Genomic DNA, 21,586 nt, shown 5'->3' on the forward strand with positions numbered 1-21,586 from the left:
ATGATTATTTGTCCAGATGCTGTAGGAGGGATTCTTGGTCAGGAATGAGGTGAATTTGATGACCTCTTAGTAGCCTTATAATTCTGAGATTCTATAATCTTGGATTCTCTGAGTTCAAATGACAAACATTATAAGGCCATGCTGCTGTCCACACTTTACTTTTGCTACATCATCAGAACAATACAAATTATTTTTTTCATATGAACCACATATGTTTCTGGTGGTCATTTATAACTAAATCAAAGGTTAAGTAATAAATAAATGTGTATTTAGAGAAAAAAGAAAACAGATTAGTTCTTTGTCTAAGAGAATAATAAAAAAGAATAGAAATATGGATTTCTAGGACCAAAGGATGAATTTCTAGCAGTGTTAACCATATTTATGTGGAGTACACAGATTCTATATACTGTGTCTCAATATTTGAAGGCAACTGTTCTTCCCAAATGGTGTTATGACTCAGGGGTCCAGGGGAATTAGCTTTTGTTTCTTTCCGGCAGAGAGAAAAATTATACTTGATTTGTTATTGATTTTTTAAAATTGGGTTTTGCTAGCTTCAAATTCAATCTGAGTTTAGAGAGAGATTCAAATGCAGGGCCTGCATTCTTGGGAGCATCTCCCTTTTAATTTTTTTTTTTCCAAAGTGGGGTGGTGAGCCAAGAAGCAAGTGTGGTTGGGCAGACAAAAGTCTCTGTTCTCATCCAGGAATGGGGCTCAAGGAAACAATTGGTCTCATACAGAGAATTAGTTCCATGAGCCAGCTTTTTCTACAACCACCTCCTTCTTTTTCCATAAGACACTTGCACTCTCCCCAGGGGATTTTCCAGATAGATGAGTGAGATTCTCTTTAGAAAAATGATATACGGGGCAAGCTAGGTGGCACAGTGGATAAAGCACTTTGGATAAGGGGCAGTTTTATTTGGCTTTCCAGCTATGCTTTCATGATGAAAGGATTCTATGAACCTATGAACACTTGTCTGAGATATGATGCAGAAGTTAAACTAGCCGGTTTTTTTTTTTTCCCCAGATCTCTTTCTATTCTGGAATGTACCTCTATCATCTTAATTTCTTTCTCTTTTTCTTCCTTCCTTCCTTCCTTCCTTCCTTCCTTCCTTCCTTCCTTCCTTCCTTCCTTCCTTCCTTCCTTCCTTCCTTCCTTCCTTCCTTTCTCTTTCCTTTCTTTCCTTTCTTTCCTTTCCTTCCTTCTTTCTTTCACAGGGCAATGAGAGTTAAGTGACTTGCCTAGGGTCACACATCTAGTACATGTCAAGTTTCGGAGGTCAGATTTGATCTCAGGTCCTCCTGAATCCAGAATTGGTGCTTTATCCACTGCACAACCTACCTGCCCCCCCAGAACATTTTTTTTTTACCCCTTACTTCCTCTATGACCTTGGGTGAGACATTTAACTATTCTGGCTCTCAATTTTGTTATCCATAAAAATTAAGGATCTGAAGTAGTTGACTTCTCAAGTCCCTATGAGCTCCAAACTCATGACTGTTAATATTCACTTCCTTTGTCCCTTTCCTGGCCCATAAAACTAATCAACCCTCAGTATTAAAAAACAAAACAAAACCAAAAACCAAAAACCATTCCAACATCTCTGGAATCATTAAATAGTTGCTGCTTCTTTCTGGTACTTTTTGCATTAAGTTTCCATTTTCTCATTCAGCCCTGTTGTAATAGGCTGTTCGGCCCATGTCTGCTGTAAGAGATTAGGAGGAATTATTGACTGCCTGCTCACTGGCAAACTGATAGGAGTTAATTCCTGGGAGGGGAAGTTAGATTCTTTCTCGGCCGTATGATTAACCTTGTCATATTTCTGCTTGTAGTGTGGATAATACTGTCAAATGCTTCCCACTGCTTTACATACTCCCCATGTTTTAATTAATCAAGAAATGGAAAAGGGTGAGGGGGTGGAGGAACCATCGCTCTATTATCCTTGATTATCAGTAGAGAAAGCAACATGTCCCAAAAATGAAATGAATACGTTCGTGCCCGAGGGTTTTTCTGGATCAGAGACCCTGGAGCTACAGAGAAGGTTCTCTCTAGGGTCCTTCAATGATTGCACGTTTCTGAGACAATATCCAAACTTTCCAAAAAAAATAAGGAGGAATACAACTTTCCTTCCACTTGGCAGGTTAAATATACTGTCCTGGGATGAATTCAGAAAGCCCAGAGAGCTGGAAAAAAAAAAAAGAGAGAGACAGGGCCTTTAAGGGACACAACTCTGAAAGAGCTGTACATGGAAAACAATCTGAAAAATGTCACAGCCTTTCCCCCCTCACCCCAGCTCCTCAGTCACAAGAAGCAGCTATTGCTGTGAGCATTGGAGGGATAAAAGGCCAACCCTACAGAAAGAATTTGGAAAATGACAACTGAAGACAATGTCCAGAAACAGTCATTTCTGACATCCTCAAGTGAGAGTAGATAATTCTGGGGGTAGTTCCATTTTTTGGAGGTAGGCATCCATTTCTAGCCACATGAACACTATCTTCATGGTCATTTTTAAACTTTCACATCCCATAGTAATTGACATGTAATTCAGTACTTGATGATTTAGAAAGCATTTTACATGCATTATCTCATTCAGTGCTTATACCAATCCTGCGAGGTAAGTAGCATAGGAATTACAATAATCATAACTATCATCATTACTGTAGATATTCATGATATATTACAGTATTCAAGTATGTCCTATTTTGCTACACTTCTTGGGAAATGGGGATACAGTGTGGGTAAATGACTCACCCAATGTGGCAAAACAAGGATTTGAACACAGGTCTTCTAGCTCCAAGCTGCCTCTGAAACTTGAGGAGATATATGAACTCCTTTGACAAGACAGCTTGGTGCAAAGTGCCCTGCCCTTAGAGTTAGAAGACTCCTATTTTTAAATCTTTCTTCAGATGCATGTTAGTTCAATGATCACAGATTTCCTTTATGGAATTCAGTTTTCTGATTTGCAAAATGGGGACAATGGTATGTTTTATAATTAACTGCAGAGGGTGGTAATGAGAGTCAAATAAGATAATATATGTTCAATGCTCAGCAAATGTCAAAATATGATAAACATATGAAGCAGTGTTTTAAGACTATGTGGTGTATCTACATAGCAGGGGGCAGGAGAAGGGAAAATTATGAATTTGATTAGTGTGCAGTCATTGTGAACTGGGTAGCTAGGTGGCACAATGCATAGAGTTCTAGGCCTGAAGTCAGGATGACTCATCTTCCTAAGTTTTCAAATTGGGTCTCAGAAATTTACTGTGTGACCTTGGGCAAGTTACTTAGCCCTGGTTTCCTTAGTTCTTTCATCTGCAAAATGAGTTGGAGAAGGAAATGGCAAACCACTTCTGGATCTTTGTTAAGAAAATACCAAATAGGGTCATTAAAAGTCAGACTAAAATGACTAAACAGCAACAAAAATGTGAATAATTCCAGCAAAACACTTAGTTGACAAATTAATCTGTGATCTCATTAACTTGGATAGTCTCTCCAGCAATGTAGATCATGACACATCTCTGTCAGCCCATAGAGTTTAACTATTGCTCATGTTCCGTAATTTCAACATGACAGGTCTACCCAGCATGCCAGAGGTCTACCTCTGTTTCTTTTGACATTACAAGGTCTACCATTGGTATCCTCTAGCTATCTGCCCATCATATTTTGCCTTAACTACATGACTATTATGAGGACCAAATCTAATATATAGAAAGTTAATTGGGTGACTCACTGAAATATTGGGGTCCTAGAAATAATGAGGGACCTTTAGGTTCAAAGCTCCCTCCCCTCAGAACTGCCCTTTTATATATTTCTCCCAGGCCAATAAGAAAGGAGCCTTACAGATTTTTTTCCACAAAAGAATCAGATTTTATTACTTGGGAACTAATTAAACAACAAAGGTGAAATTAATAAAAATCAAAGATAAGGAAATAGGGAAAAAGAAATACAGATAAATTCTCCTAGCTCTAGCCTAAGTCTATACAATCTCCAGCTTATTTCCAGTTAAGCTAATTCAAAGGAATTTGTGTTCACTCACCACACCTGGGACATCTACAGTTGCTTGTGCCACCGGAAAGGCAGGAGAGAGGGAGAGAGAGGGAGAGAGAGAGAGGGGGAGAGAGGGGGAGAGAGGGGGAGAGAGGGAGAGGGAGAGAGAGAGAGAGAGGGAGAGAGGGAGAGGGAGAGAGAGAGAGAGAGAGAGAGAGAGAGAGGAGAGGGAGAGGGAGAGGGAGAGGGAGAGGGAGAGGGAGAGGGAGAGAACTAGCTTTCCAGAAGTGCCTCAGCCTCCCCTCAGGGAGTGCTCAATCTTCCTCCCCCAAAAGGGGAGGTCCTTCAAAAACTGCCTATGGAAAGGTTTCTCCTTCTGACTTCAGTAGCATATGTAACTTCAGCATGGGCCAGGTGTGGCTCCTCCCAAATGAGTCAGTTTAAACCTCAATAATTTTTACCACATTCCCCCCTTTGTGTCCTCAAAAAACACATGTGGTTTGCTCAATGAAACAGTCAAAAATAGCAGAATATAATACCCTATGCTAAGAAAAAATATTCTAATAACAATATAGAAAAGGGAGAAAGGAAAGTTTGTCCAGAAGGGCGGTCCTTCATGAACCAGCACTTTGACGCTGGCTTGCAGAGGGAGGGCCTCTGCAGAGAATATATGTTACAAATGGTGTATATAATAACAGAAGGGAAAAAAGAAAACAGCAAACCAAAACTGTTCATTTAAAGTCTTTGAGACCTTGTCTTCTTCAAGTGGTCATCTGGAAAGACTGGACTCTGGTTTGGACTCATCAGGAAAACTGGACTCTGGTTTGGACTCTGGTTGTCTCTGGACTCATTTCTTGAGCTGTTGAACTGCTGGATTTTTACTAATCCTTAACATAGCATGGTCAATGATCAAATTAAACAGTGAGAGTTCTTCAAACTCAAACTATATATATATATATATATATATATATATATATATATATATATATATATATATATATAATACAGGGTTGAGGTAGTTATGCAATCTATAACACTTCTTACCAAACTATCCCATCTTCCACCTAATTCCCCCAAAGTTTCTTTAACTGCTGTTCTTCAAATGTTCTTCATTAAATCTATTTTGCAGCTGGCTCACACTCATGCTGTGATCTTCTATGATCCTGTTTGTTATGTTCATTTTCAGTACGTTGGAGATTGTTGTGTATTGTTTCTTACAACTCAGCAATACCACTAGTAGAATGTTGGTTTTTAAAAAAGATGATCCCGTGACACTAATGTACTGTTGGTGGAGTTGTAAATTGGTCCAACCATTCTGGAAAACAATATGGAACTATTCCCAAAAGGCTATAAAAATGTGCATATCCTTTGATATGATAATACTACCACTAGGTCTATATCCTAAAGAGACCAAAGAATAAGGAAAATGACCTATTTTTACAAAAAATATTTATAGAAGCTATTTTTGTGATGATGGAGGATTGGAAATAGAGGGAATAACCATCAATTAGGGAATGACTGAACAAGTTGTGAAATATGATTGTGAAGGAATACTACTTTACTATATTAAATGGCTAAGAAGAATTTCAGAAAAACCTGGGAACTGATTCAAAGTGAAGTGAGAAGAACTAGGATAATATTGTAGAAAGTACTAGCAATATTGTAAGGATGCTCAACTGTGAAAGACTTACCTACTCTGATCAAGACAATGATCCAAGACACTTCCAAAAGACCAATGCTGAAAAATGCTATGCATCTCTAGATAGGAAAGGGATGAACTCTGAAAGTAGATTAAGGCATAGATTTTCTTTTACTTTCTTGATTTTTATTTATTTTAAAAATATTTGTTTTCTTTTTTAACGTGGCCAGTATGGAAATAAGTTTTGCATGACTTCCCGTGTGTAATGGATATCAAATTGCTTGTCTTCTCAAGGATGGAGGAGGAGCAGGAAGGTGGAAGAGAATTTTTTTTAAATGATTGTTAAAGTTTTTGCATATAATTAGCTAGGACATATACTAGCTATGTGATCTATTTTTAAAATGATTGTTAAACTTTTTACATATAATTTGGAACTGTTTAATGCAATTTAAATATATATATACATATATACACATACATATATAATATATACACACATATATACATCTATACACACACATACACATATATGTATGTATATATGTGTATGTGTGTGTGTGTGTGTATGTATGTATGTATTTGTAGGGCACTGAGGGTTAAGTGACTTTCCCAGGGTCACACTACTAATCAAGTGTCTGAGGCTGGATTTGAACTCAGGTCCCCCTATATCTAGGGCTGGTGCTTTATCCACTGTGCCATCTAGCTGCCCCAATAAAAATAATTAATAAATTATGTTATATCTGATTTGCAAAACAGAATGAATAAAGAAAACATTGGGTTTTTGTTGTTTTTTTTTTTTTGCTAAAAAGATGACCCTGTGTTTGCATGGGAAGCTTGGGGTCATTAAAGGAACTTTTAACCTACCTAACAACAATCCAGACTCTTCTCATCCTCCATCTTAATTCTGGGCCCAATTAAATGCCAACTTTTGCTCTTTATCAGAGATAAACATACTGACCAGTGAAAAATCAAAAATATATACAAAAGTATTTAGAGTGATATGCTTTCACCAGGAAGGCCAGTAGAACCACAACATTGGATTCTAACATCACAGTCCCAGTTGTGCATATAGAGGAACTAGGAATGTCACTAAAAATGGGAAAAGAATCTGAATTGCACCACGTGTACATGGAGACAATCCAATTGGGAAGGTTTTGAGGGAGTGATTACCAAGGTACCCAAGTAAGGGAAAGAAGTCAAAAATCTGGGTACATTTTTGGGAAGAAAGTCATCATGATTATTACTACTGAGTAAAAGGTAAAAAAGAGAACATCAACGAATAACCTTAGGCAAAATTGAAAATAAAATTTAAAAAAACACTTTTTCAAAATAGGATTTTAAAAAATTGACTTTAATGAATTGATTGATTTTTATCATTCAACCTTGCTTTTCTACTTTTTCACCTGGAATGGTGAAACTGAGAAAGCCCCTTTTTTTCTTGATAAACCCTCCCCTGAATAATAGCTAGCATTATACAATGGTTTAAGGTTAAGCCCTTTCTCTCCATTGTCTCATTTGAGCTTCACAACCTTTGAGGTAGGTACTATTATTATACTCATTTTATAGATAAAAGCCTGAAACTGAGAAAGATTGATTGGCCTAAGGTCACATAGCTAGTATATGTCCCAGGTGGAATTTGAACTCATATCTTCTTAACTGTAGGTTCAACTCTATCCCCTAACACACCTAGTCTTTCTATTCTTTGTCTCTCACTTCAATTCAATGAACTAGTTGTCAAACACCTTTTTAGGTGCAAGACACTATTCATCTTTGCTAGTAAAGCCACTCTGATCTTTGGGCTGCAATGGACGAGACTACCAGGGTTTGGGGGGGGGGGTGTCTGTACAGTGACCAACTGTTTGCTTCTTACCCTGACCTCTTTCTTATATTAGCTGCTAACTTGAGATTCAATTCCAAAGTAACTTTACCTATAGTTGGCTCTCACTTAGGATGGAGAAAACAGAGAATGGGTATATGTGAGCCTGAGCTTAGCTTGTATTGAGCACTTTCATGTTTTCAGGGAGATAAGAGATAACATCCCTGGAGAGGCAGTCTGTTGTACTATACTCATGAAGCTTTTAGTTCATATGAATTCTGCTACCATGGTCAAGTTGCTTAATTGTAACCTCTTTCAGCCTCAGTTTCTTCATCTGTGAAATAATAGAGATAATAAAACCCAGAATATTAACCTCATAGAATTGTAAGGCTCACATGAAATAATTCTTGCAAATCTCTTTATAAACTTGAAAATTTGAATATATAAATGCACACACACAGAGATGTATGTATGTTTGTATGTATATGTGTGTGTGTCTGTATGTGTGTATGTATGTATCTCTCTCCATATCTATGTATCTATGTATCTATGTATCTATGTATCTATGTATCTATGTATCTATCTATCTATCTATCTATCTATCTATCTATCTTTTCTGTTATTTACCTAAGTTCATGTTTCAATGAGAATGGGGCTGCTAAGAAAATCATTCCCCCTGCTCTGAGATCTAGGGTATTTACCACCCACTTTGTTGGGTATCTGGGACATTTTCTAATCTAGTTACTTTTCAGATTTTTCCTTTTCATGGACCATGACCCACCTATTTCCAAAAGGATAAAGCTCCTTCTAATTTCCACTCAATTGAGTAGGACGTCCACTGTAGAGCAGAAATGTCTCTGTATGTGGTACTACAAAAGCAGAATGGCATACAGGGTAGAGGCCAACCTTGGAATCTGGAAGACCTGGGTTCCATCCCTGACTGACACATTCTGTCTGTGTGCTTGGAGCTAGATCACATCACTTCTCAGTCCCCTAGGAATTTCTCTTAAGATTCTAAGTTCAGATTCTAAGTTGGTGATCTGCAATTATATATAACGTTTCCACCCTGGGAGTTATCTGCAGAGATACCATCAAAATATTCCCACACACAGATACACATATGTGCATGTGAATATATGAATATACATATAAATATATAAGATGCAAGCAATATGATACCCATTATGCATATGAAGATCAGCAAAGTGGCTCAGTGGATAGAGAGCCAAAGCATGGAGTCAAGAAGACTCATCTCCTTAAGTTCAAATCTGATCTCAAACACTTACTAGGCAAGTCACTTAACCCTGTTTGCCTCATTTTCCTTCTTTGTAAAATGAGGTAGAGAAGGAAATGGCAAACCACTCCAGTATCTTTGCCAAAATTGGGTCATGAAGAATCAAACATTTCTGAAAATCCCTGAACAACTGGATATATGTGAACTCATGCAAGATGTATTTCCATGATGCAAAAAAGAAAGAAAGAAAGGAAAGGAAAGAAAAATAAAGTGAAAAACAATGTACTTTAACCTGTACTCAGAGTTTATCTGGTCTCTCTGGGGGTGGATGTCATTTTTCATCGTGAGTCCATTGGAATTGTCATGAATCATTACATTGATCATAGTAACTAAGTCTTTCACAGCTAAATCAATTCATTCTTATGAGTCTTAGTTTGAACATCTATCAAATGGGGAGGATAAGAGCTCTTGATTGTGAGCTGGCTATACCACATTTCAAGCAAAAAATTATGCTGGAGTGATATGTTCAAAGAATTCAAGTTCAAAGAAGTGTATGGCCAAAGAGAAAATGAGGTGGTCATAGAGAAAGATTGAGGGATAGCCAACAGCTGGCCTACATGACCTTTAGGTATACTTAAGATGTCAACGGAACATGATGAGCTCCCCCTGGGCATGTTGGTTTTCTTTGTGGCAAATTTATGGAAGTGCATGGATAACATTTGCAAACAATGAGAAGATATGGATAGTTCATGCTCTGTAGGATGTTAGCAAATGCTCACATCAGGGGGATTACAGATCCATTGGAATATTAGGGTAATCCCTGCCTATAGTCTTTGAGACAGAATATAGCACTGTGTTTTTAAACAAAAGGAAAAAAAACAATGTGCAGATAACATTAAAGTGCTGTAAAATTCACATCTGATTATTAATAAACTGAGGCCCATAGCAGTTAAATGGCTTCTCTGTCTCACAAAGCTAGAGAGTGACATTATTGACTAGAAGCCAACTCTCGCAGGGTTCTGTCTGCTGCCTAATCCTGCTTCTCAATCTACCTCCTGACATGATGTCCCATGTGGTGGCATGTTAGTCTTCTTTAAATCATCAGTCATTAGAAGAAGCAAAGCTTCCTCAGGCTTAATTCTCTCTTGATAACTTTTTTTGGGTCTGAGATTTGCTAGAATATGCATGTGCGCAGATAATATAACTTTAGATATATCCACATCTCTTATGCTAAGACTTCTCTTGTTTATCTTTTCTATTGTATTTGCGAATGACTGAGTATATCCTAAATTTTACTCATTATATCCAAGCTACTTTCTGTTTAGGATACGGCAGTTTCCCTGACATGTGAAAGTACTTTTGCCCAGTAGCACCTGACAACTATTTGGAATTTGTTGCTATATCCTCTGAAGAACTTTGTCTAAAAACTTTCAGAGTCTTAACCAATTTACAGCCTGATAGTGCATGCCCAATCATCATGACAATTTGGCTTTTCCACCAAGATAATATCTAACAGAACACATCAAAAGGAACCAATAAGATAGATAAGAACATTGACGTAGAGGGAAGTGAAGTGACTTTTTAAGACTCTCCTCATCCTATGCTCTTGACTGACTAAAATGCTGGCTTTATTCCAAGTGCCTCATGGTTTCCCAGAATTGTAACATCCTGTAATTTTGGTCCAAATGCTTTGTGGAATCTCACTACTTTTTTTATTTCTTTTGTCTAAACCTCTCTTACCACAACAGATCCACCTGCCAAATTCTCATTTCAAAGCCTAGTTCAAATATCAGTACCTTCTGGAAGCCTTCCCTGGTACCCTTAGCTAAAAGGGATTTCTACTTCCTTTGAATAAATATTCTTTTTCGTGACTCTTATTGCCCTTTGCCATTATACCAAAATCCTAAGGTGGAGGCCTATTGGGATTATATATTTGTTTCTTAGGGATGTTAGAATATTAAGCCTAGGTTTCCTTCCACTTTTGGAAATGAAAAGATTGATTAGTGCCCTGTACATGCATCCCTGATGCTCCAGGCTTGCGCTAGAGTTCTCCACACTATGCTGCAGCAATTAATGTACCTATGTGGGGCCAAGGTACTCCAACATGAGCCCTAGGAGGAGGGCATAGCATTGGGAAATGTCAACTAAAAAGAAGAATGGTACAGTGGAGTGGAAACAGAATTCAATTTGGAGTCCAGGGATTGAGGTTTCAATATAGTCTCTGCCACATACTAACTTGTGTGACCATGAACAAGTCACTTCTCTGTGTTCCTGAATTTCATCATCTTTAAAGTAAGAGTCATAGACTGGATGAACATGTCAATGACTGAGTTTGTAATCTTAATACTCCTTGAATTTGATCTGCATAGACTGACCATTTCCATCATTTTGGTCAAATATCTTCTATTTCTTTTCCACAAATCGGATCTTTCATTTGAATTATCAAATGCTTTCTCAATCTGATCCCTTCATTTTGCCTTCATTATGACTGTAGTATAATGACTTCCAAACACAGACAACAACCTGATGGGCCGCTTAAAGTTTACATAGACTAAAATATAATAAACTAGCCCCTTCCCCACTCTTAAACATGGAAACAATATCATTCAGTAAAATAATTATGGAAGCTGCAATAGCAAAATTGAAGAAAAGTTCTTAACTTCAAATGGCGCTAAGGTGTTTTGATGCCCACATTACTCAGCCCCACTGAGTAACAAGATATCAGTCACTTATTGGATATTAGATATATTTTCTGAAGGACTTTCCAGATCTTGGTAAAATAGAGGCCTTAATATCCATCTCTTGAGAGTGACAGGTAAATGGATCTTAGTTTTTAAGAGACATGTCTCTAAATGGTTCTTTCCTATGGTAAAGGAAACCAAATCATCTCCTGGGCTTGTCATCTGTAACTATTTAGACCCTCAATAGAGAAATAACATAAATGCTGTTAAAAATGTGAACCAGGCCAAGCAATGGCCTTGGCTTTCTGAGGAAGAAGACGGTTATTTGGTGACTCCATCCCACTAAAAAAAATAATCTTATTTGATTAAATCTGAAGGAGTCTTTTTAGAATTATTGCTTTGGAAGACAGCAGCCAGAAGTCCAGAATGATACTGTATCATTCTTGTTATTAAATCTTGCTGCCCTTTGGCCCATGGAGGATTGATAGGGTACTTCAGTCCCCCCATTAGCACCCTGCATAGAAAGGGTCAGAGACTTTTGAAAGACTTATTATAGCCTTCTCAAACCAACTGAAATTCTCCAAGCAGAAAACATATTTGTTTAACTTTGGTTGCAAATCAACGTTTGAGTTCCACAGTTTCCCAAGGTATCTTTCTTGGTACTCTCCTCTTTAATTTATATATTATTGACTTTTCTGATGCAGCCTCACAGAGATTTCTCAGGCTCTTCCCTTGCTGGCTTTCCCTTGCAAAGTTGCAATTATCCCCTGAGCTTTTTTGATCACGAATCAGTACCTTTTGGAAATGAAAAGATAATACCATTTATGTATGAACATGGGAGAATTACTTTACTTGTCTACATCTACACTGATTAAATTGAAATGTCAGTGCTAATGTTACAGTTAATAAGTGTGTTATACATATTCAAAACTGTCTAAATATCATAGAGTCTAATGAACGCAGGGGGAAATGTTAGATAGTGAGAATGGTGATTCCATAATGCATAGGCCTTTCAGTGTATTCATTGGGTAGTAATAAGTAAAAGTTGTACATTATAAATCAGGTCCACGTTGGGGAAGTTCATGTGTGATATTTTATCATTTGAAGCTGGACTTAAGCAGATAAAGAGGCATTAGTGTGATAAAAAATGCTCTAAGCTTTTAGAAAATGATTTAAGAGATTTGTTACATTATGCAAATGGAAGGGTGGTAGGGTAGGGAATGGAAGACCAGGCTTTTCGTTTTTTGTTGTTTTGGGGGTTTGGGGGGGTTGTTTTTGGTGAGTTTTTGTTGTTGTTAGATGACAGATTATATCCCAAAGCTCCTAATGTCAATAGATCACAGGAACAGATACTTGTTTCCTCCCCTTTCCCAGCCCTGCAAACAGATGTGAACTATCTCCATTGCTAGTCTTTATGGTAGAAAATGATGTTGCAGCAGATCCCCCTAATCTGAGGAAGCACAGAAACTAGAGGCAGCACAACTGGGCTGTCATCCAGTCAAGCCCCTGCATTTTACAGATGAGGGAGCTGCACTTGGGAGCAGTTATGTAACTTGTCCAAGGACATTGAGCTTTGCTACTTTCTACCCATTTCCTTGGTAAAATCATCAATTCTTTCTAGGCCTCACTTTTCTCATGTGGAACAAGGAAGAAAGATGACCAACTGATCTCTAAGTACCTTTTTCGACATTCTGTGTTCCTATGGCATAAATATATTTCAGTCTGGTTTTTAGACACTGGGATTGGTCGGATCCCAGGGCCTAAAGAATAATGTTAAGGAGGATCTGAAGGTTTATTAACCATATGCTCATCACAACTGTCCACTACCCCTTTTGGGGTCACACAAAGTGGGATGTGATTGCTTTTCTGGACAAAGAGAAATGGATCCATTGCCCAAAGGTTCAGCCACTGAATGAATCAATATTCTTTTATACTAGCTCTAGTCCCCTTTCCCATGTAAGCCTCAGACCAAAACAAACATATACACATACTTGTGCATGCACACACTTCCCTTTGAGATAAACAATAGATTGTTGGGGGGAAGAATCTTCAATGTGGGGTGTTCGTGGTTGGCTTCAAATGCCAGCTTGGACATTTCCAACTTAAGAGACTTCAGGCAAGTCACAATCTCCTTTGCTTTCAGTTTATTCATCTGTAAAATTATAGGGCTGAACTAGTTTACCCTAGAGGTCCTTTTGAGTTCTAAATCTATGATCCCATATTTTGTCTTGTTTGGTTCCAAAGGGCCAAACTAAAACCAGTAAGAATTTACAGATTAGACAAGAGAGATGTATATATGTATAGCTTTTTATACATACATACGCATGTATACATATGTCTGTATATATATATATATATAAAACCATATTTGATAAGCTTTAGATTTAACACCTTTGAAAAATACATATCCATATATGGATATGGATATGCACATATAGGCATTATATAATATGTGAGAACCATATTGCAAAATCTTTGGATTTAACATATTTGAATACATATAGATTCGTACCCATACTGATATTCATGTATGTATATAGATATTTGCACATTTGTAGGTACATGTGTATTAAAAGGTGTTAAATTCAAAGCTTTTCCTATATAGTCGATTTGGAGAAAGGACCAAGATGCAAATGTCTGTCTCTTAAATATATATTAAATTTATAGTTAAAGAGAGAGATATGGACACAGAGAAATAGGATGGATAAATGATAATTTGTTTTACATTCATAAACCTAGCCTATATATCTTTATCTATAACTCTCTATATAACTGTATCTATATCAAGATATATTTGCTTATTGGCACTTTCCCAAAATCATCATTTCTTAGATATATACTATCTTTCCTCCCATATCTTTTCATCTATATTTCTTGGCTTGTATGTAAGTGATAATGACATATAAAACAAATAATCTATTACATATACTATTATATTATATAATATTATAATACATAGAATAACAAACATGCACATATATAAATACAAATATACATAAGTCCAGGTTGTATATATACACATATGTATGTATGTAGGTATGTATGTGTATAGATAGAGATACAGATAGAGATAGAGATGAGAGATGCATTACATATATAATGTATATAGGCACAGATATAGAGATAGATATATGAGGGGATGGGGATCGAGGGATTGTGTGTATTTGTGTGTATGAACATACATATCTGTGTAGTGGAAACAATGCTAGATTTGGAGCCTGAAGACTGACTTCCAGTTTGCATCTGTGCTATTTTTGCAAATCACTTCCCATCTCTGAGCTTCACTTTCTTCATTTGTGAAATTAAGCGATTAAATGAGATAATACCTAGTTTCCATAGGCTTTTAAATACTTTGAGTCTATAGACCTACCCTTACCATCTAGTCCCTGTTATTGGGCTCAATCTCAATCACTGAACACATGCTAGTTTACTGGGGTTTGACTGAAAGATAGGAAATAAACCTGAGGATTTAGGTATCTCTCCATAGGAGAGATAATCATGAATCTCAAAGGCATTGTACAATTCCCAAACACTTCACCAGGCCTGGGTGGAGAGATACAAGGGTTCCAATCTAAACTCAGCTTGATGATCTAGTGTTTGGGAAAAGATCAATAGACACTAATAGTGTGATCCAAATGTATAATGTGAAAGCAGAGACCTCCAGTAAATTAGGCTAAAGAAAAAGGGGAGAAGACCAATGAGTTGGTGGTACTTTCCCCATGTTCCTGTGCTCATGGAAAGTCACCTCTACCCTTTCCAGTGGCTCCCCAATGCTGCTACATTTTCTCCTATCCTTTTCCTGGTGCTTAGCAATTTGATGTAATATTTTGGCAGTGGATTTGGTAATCTTCTGCACGAATAGGTGCCAAGAACTTTCTCCTACTAGTCATTTCCATTTACTCTCCTGATTACCATTATGCATTGTCCCTTTACAAATGAGAGCTACAACTCAGTCCTTTCTGCACTCTGTCCAGTGAAATTGATTGTCATACCTATTCACTCGGAAGGTCAAAAAACTAGTTTATTATGTTCCTCCCTAAAGCCACCCCCTACTCCTATCACTCTTTTCTGTTGAGGATACTACCATTTTCCAGTGTCCAAAGTAGACCAAAGTAGTTGTAATCAATCAATCAGTTGCTTGATCAGTCAGTGTCTAAGCATTTAACTGCTTATTATTTTTCAAGCACTTCTCTGTACAATATTGAGAAGAAAGTTCTCATGCATGGGATATTTGAGGATGTAACAGGAAGATCTCTAGCAAATGGTGTTTTTAACTGAACCTTGAAAGAAGCCAAAAGTCAGGCATACTAAGAGACAGAGGTGTGGAGAAAAAACATTCCATTCCAGGCATGGGACATCGCTACATAGCTAGTGAAAAGACATGGGTGAAGAAGTAAGAGTTGGTTGTACTAATGCCAAAGTGCTTTTGAATTTGTCCCTCTAACTCAATCTTCCCCCACCCTATCTCACACACACACGCACACAGCCATACACACACACACACACACACATACATTATATATATATATGCACACACATATACATTATATATATACACAGACACATATGCATTATATATATATATATATACACACACATATATACATATACAGAGAGAGAGAGAGAGAAGGAGAAGAGAGGGAGATCATTTCTGTGACATCTCCTGAGTTGTTTTTTTTTCTTTTCTTCCCCCTTGTGGCTATGACCCTAATTCAAGCCAGTATCTCCTCTCAACTGGACTTCAGCAATCGTTTCCTGTTGGTCTGCTTAGTTCAGATCTCTTTCTCTCCTCTATACTATACCATCCAAATGGCTTCCAAAAGACTTTCCAACACATAGGTCTAACTTTGGTATTCCCTCCTCGAAACCCTTTCGGATCCATCTTTTCTTAGGAACTAAAAATATAAACTCGACAGCCTGACATCGAAATCCCCACAAAGTATGGTTCCATCCTTCCTTTCCCTGCCTGACATCTAAATCCCCAGACAAAAGGGCTTCACCTATTCTGTCTTGCAGCCAAATTAGACGAGGAGCTACTCTGCATTTGTCATTCCCTGTCTTCACATTGAATTTCCTTCCTTCAGTGTACCCCCTTTTAATAGATGCCTCTAAATACTTTGATATACTCCTTTTAGATTTCTCTCAACTGCCACCTCTTCTGATCCATCTTTCTTGATGACCTCCCCAATTATTAGTGCTGTCTTCCTCTCCAAAGTACTCCATTTGCCCATGGCTTTGTGTTATCCCTTCTGGCAAAGTGTAAGCTCTCTGAGGGCAGGAATTCATTCATTTTTGTCTCTTTGTTCCTAATATATAGAACAGAGCTTGCATAAAGTAAGCTCTTAATAAATGATCATTAAGTTGAATTTCAAGGCATCGTACTAGCTATTCTTAGGGGGTACAAAGAAGAATAAGTGGTGCTCCTAACTCCAGAAATTATAATTTATTTGGGAGATTATACCTGAACATGAGTAACTGTAATGAGACCTGGCATGTATATAGTGCTTTCAGATTTATAACTGCTATACATACATTATCTCATTTAAGTTGTCCACCAGGCCAAAGAAGTAGGCAGTAGGAATATCATTTTCCTCATTTTACAGATAAGAAAAATGAGCCTTGAAAAGACGTGGTGATTTGCTCAAGGTCACTCTGCCAACAGGTTTAGGGCCAGGATTTGAACCCAGGTCTTCTGATTCTAAGTCCTGGGGCCTTTCCTCATTACTGGATTGTAGCTACAAGGGAAATTGTGAGCATGAAGCAAGAACGACAGGCTTAAGTGAGACATTTAAATGAGGAGGACAAAATCGGCTTTGAAACTCTCACTGTATCTATAAAGGTTTGGGGGAGGCTCACAATCCGTTATCATTAAGAATGCTTATTAAATTTCAACTTGGCTTCCGGTGGCATGGGTGTTACAGGTAACTCATCACCTCTGGGGGATTCTAATTCCAGCAGATTTTTACCAGCAAATGACTCTAACAAAGAAAAGCTATATTAAAGTGTGCATCAGGGATTTTGGTTATTATAAATTACATTCTTTGAAATCTCATTTAGAACCAGGAACTAGAATGCACTTGGAAGGCTCTGAGGATTAATTCTTTCTGAACAATAGAGTGTCAGTGATCATTTGGAAAAGTAATTATGCCAAATTTAATTATCATCCTCACACACGGCATCAGCATCAGCATGCATGCTCAAAAGACAGTGGGGAAATGGGCCAGAGTGGGGAACTGGGTTGGGGAGCATGGTGGCAAATTGCCCATGTTGGAATTGAGTACAACTTAATACCAGGCTTGGTTAATTGAGGGTTCTGTGGGTGGGGTGGGTGGGAGGGGGGCGTTTGGCAAACAAAGCAGATGCTTTGGATATTCAGAGAGACTTTTCAACATTGTCAACATAATCAACATAATAGAATTGAACATGCTTTGCTTTATTTTTTCCCTCTCTCATGCAGGCTAATAACAAAATTTTCCCTGCCTCAAGCATTTCTTTTCTTCTCTCCTGTCGTGGCATTCCCACCTCCGCTGAAATGAATAAATAATTTTGGATCATGGGGGAGGATAGAATAGGGATTTGGTAGATTCTTTAGGACAGACAAACCCTGGGAGCAAGGTACTATAGGCATAATGTCTCAGTGTCTTCAACCAGCAAATAAATGATGGTGCATTCATGAAGCTGTTGTGAGTTAGTCAACCAACTCTCTAAAATCTTAGGGACTTCCAGAGATACCAGCTCATTCATTTCTGTCTCTAGGCAATTATGTGCCTAAAACCATCATGAATGTCTATTTGGGGAAGGCATTTTGATCTGGATTCCAATTGTGGCCAGACAACCTTGGAAAACAGAGATTCAGGCTTTGAATGCTGTGGTCATTTAAATCCTTTCCAGCTCTGACTAGCATATAGGAAAATATATGTCATAGTGGAGACTACTTTCATGAAGGGTTAGCTTAGATGGCTACTGAGGTCCCTTCTAACTCTAATATTTTGTTATTCTGTGAGGAAGGAGAAGGCAATATTGGCTAACCAGTAAATATCAAGTTTCTTGGGCTGGTCTTCCACTAAGGGGGCAAATGCTGTGGTTGATTTTAGGGATAAGGTGAGAAATCAAGAGAGACAAAACAAAGCAAAGGGAGACTGCAGAGTAGCCAGTAGAGTGCTGGGTTGGAAATTTGAAAACCTATGGTTGACTGTTGGCTTTCTCATTCAGTATGTGACTTTGGGTAACTTCTTCAGAAGTTAGAACACCAAGCCGGGATTCAGGAAGAATCTGAGTTCAAATCCAACCTCAGATACTAACTAGGTATGTGACCTTGAACAAGTCACTGAACATCTATTTGTCTCAATTTCCTCAAAGAAAAATAGTAATAATAATAATAACAGCTACCTCCCAGGGCTATTGTGAAGATTGGAAGGGATCATTGTACATAGAAAGCACTATTTACATATTAACTATTATTATTAATATGCAAAATAGGGTAACAGAAATTATACTATGATCTCACAGGTTTCTTTTAAGGAAGGTGTTTTGTAAAAGATAAAGAACCTAGAAATACAAGCTGCCATTTTTGTTTGTTTACTATTAGTGTATAATGTGAGCAAGAAAAACAGTTGAAAACAAGGGAGACTGACAGGAGAAATGTAAAAGCATTGGGAGGAGGAAGCTTGATTTTCTACAGCAAAGAAAGGAAGGGCAGGAGGGTTGCAAGGGGAAAGGGCAAAGGGGATACCAGGTTAGCTTGGCAGGGAAGCAAGGACTCAGATCACCAAAGGGGTAAAGAAGGACAGAGAGCCACCAATGGCAACGACAGATGACCCATAGATAGAATAAAAGGGAAAGAAGGGGGAAAGAGATCAGAGGTCATAGGTTCATGAATTATTGACATAGACTCAAAGAAGAATTGGGTGATTTTTTTTTAAAGGAACTTGGAACTGGTCTCATTTTTTTTTTCTTCTTCAATAAAGTCAGAGAGAGATAGAAAGCATAAGGGGGAGAGTGCAATAGAGCATCGGCATGCATACTGTGTAGACATGAATACCAAAAAGGAACTGAAAGGAGGAAGTAGAAGGGAGTGAAGGAGTGAAATAAGGAAAAAAGAGAAGATAAGTAAGGGAAGAGAGGCACATTTATGAGAGCAAATACTATTTTCTGTATTTTTCTAACTACATGTCATTGCATTCCCAAGCTACTCCATAAATTTGGGGAAATGAATGACAACCAAGAGCTGTGCTACAGATCTACAGGCAGATTTCTTAGTCGTTTATGTGTCAGGAAGATTTTTCTCCACCACTGACTGCAGACAGACAATTATTTTTTTTTCCCCTGCATATCAGGCACCAATAGGTGATGGAGGAAAGAATTTCACAATGAAAAAACAAAGGCTAAAGAAACTGGAACTCATTAAACAAATGGCTTTTTAGGAATAAGGAAGAGTATACATGGGACTAGCATGGCATCACCAAATCATGCCAAGTTAGCCTCGGTTTCTTAAATGATAGGAACATCTAGATTTCTTCATCCTGGGAATTAAATCTAGCTCAGTTTAGCTAAAGCATATGATTACTCTTTCATAAAGTCCTTTTGAATAAATGACTAGATGAATGAGTAAGTGGATGGATAAATGAATGAAAAAGCATTTATTAATATGCAAATTACTATGTTAATTACTGATCATACAAATTGCAAAATAAACCAGTCTGTGCTCTCATGAAGCTAACATTCTATTTGAGGGAGAGAACTCGGATAGGAAGTTTCAGTTTCAAGTCAAAAGGAAAGCCCTGCCCCTGCTACCAATGAATTTTCAAGGAAGAAATGGCGGTTTCCTAATTTGGTACTTGTTGTATAAGGTTCAGGAACAAGAGATGTTGGAGGACCTCAAGAATGTAAAAAAATGGAAAATTGGATATTGATTGTTCAATTTGACCAAAATGGAGTCACTTTTGTCAAGACAATGCTCTACCAACCCTCTTTCTCTGTGCCTCACAAGCTTTACTGCCTAGCCCTCTAAGGATAGCACCACACTACTTTCCTTTTTTCAAAGTGGGCCCATCCCCAAAGCATAAACATCTTTGGTAGAAGAAAATTTAAGCTTCTACCCTCAAACAAAAATATCAACCACTAAATTATGTCCTCACCCATTTTCCATAAAATACCAATTTAGGATAAGATTAAGAAATTTGAGGGGCGGCTAGGTGGCGCAGTGGATAGAGCACTGGCCCTGGAGTCAGGAGTACCTGAGTTCAAATCCGGCCTCAGACACTTAACACTTACTAGCTGTGTGACCCTGGGTAAGTCACTTAACCCCAATTGCCTCACTAACAAACAAAAAAAGAAAAAAAAAAGAAATTTGAGTAGAATGTTAGTAGTCTTAGGTGACTTTTTGGATTGAAAGAATAAACATTCCCACTGAGTGTCAATGGATGAATCACTGCCTGCTTGAGTTATTTTTTAATGAATCAACCTTACCTTATTCAACAGTTTTATCATTATTGAATGAAGACAGAATACAAAAGCATAGTACAATAGAAATAGCACTGGCCTTGGAGGCACAGGTTCAGTTTTTAAATCCTGTTTCTGCTTCTTACTTTCTACATGACATTGGACAAGTCTCTTTACCTCCCTGGGCCCCAATCTGAAAATTAGGGGCCTAGACTAGATTATTCCTAAGATCTTCTTCAGATTTAGAGCAACGATATTATATACCAAGTCATAGAATTGATATACAAAATTATCTTTACAGATTGAATTATATAAAGAGTGATGAAAAGATGTGGTAAAAATTGAACTTTATGTGGAATAAATGTAAAGGGTCAGTATTCATAGGAAAGTTTTTCCTATAGCTTTTATTGCTATTAGATCTGTCGTGGAGAAGAATTAGATTAAGGTCTTTTGAAGAACCAGAAAGTAGTCAGGCTTCTTCTGTGTGGTGATAGTAATGAAAGAAACCAACCTTATTGCAGAGAAAATAGGGAGGAGGATAGATATGGGGTAGACATGAGGATGTGATAAATATAGGAGATATTTGAGGATATAAAGTAAAGGCAGAAAAAGATTGGGAGAGCCTAGAAAGTTGTGCCCACTACCCTGAGATAACATTCCTTTGAGTGTTTACTTTTTATATGATCTTTGTGTTGAGTATGGTGTTCAGGATGTTGGCTCCAGTTTGGTTATATGCCTTTTGCAGAGCCTACACACAGTGTATACCAGCAAAGGGAACAGCTGATGGTGACTT

At 37.7% G+C, this 21,586-nt stretch overlaps 1 protein-coding gene across 2 annotated transcripts in view; it reads left to right on the plus strand.

Moving 5' to 3' along the window:
- GRID1 (glutamate ionotropic receptor delta type subunit 1) overlaps positions 1-21,586 on the plus strand; it is a 1,160,974-nt gene that overhangs the window by 977,148 nt on the left and 162,240 nt on the right. The gene's annotated exons all lie outside the window — the stretch shown is intronic.

The sequence above is a fragment of the Dromiciops gliroides genome, chromosome 2 (assembly GCF_019393635.1).
Source record: "Dromiciops gliroides isolate mDroGli1 chromosome 2, mDroGli1.pri, whole genome shotgun sequence".
Classification (NCBI taxonomy): domain Eukaryota; kingdom Metazoa; phylum Chordata; class Mammalia; order Microbiotheria; family Microbiotheriidae; genus Dromiciops; species Dromiciops gliroides.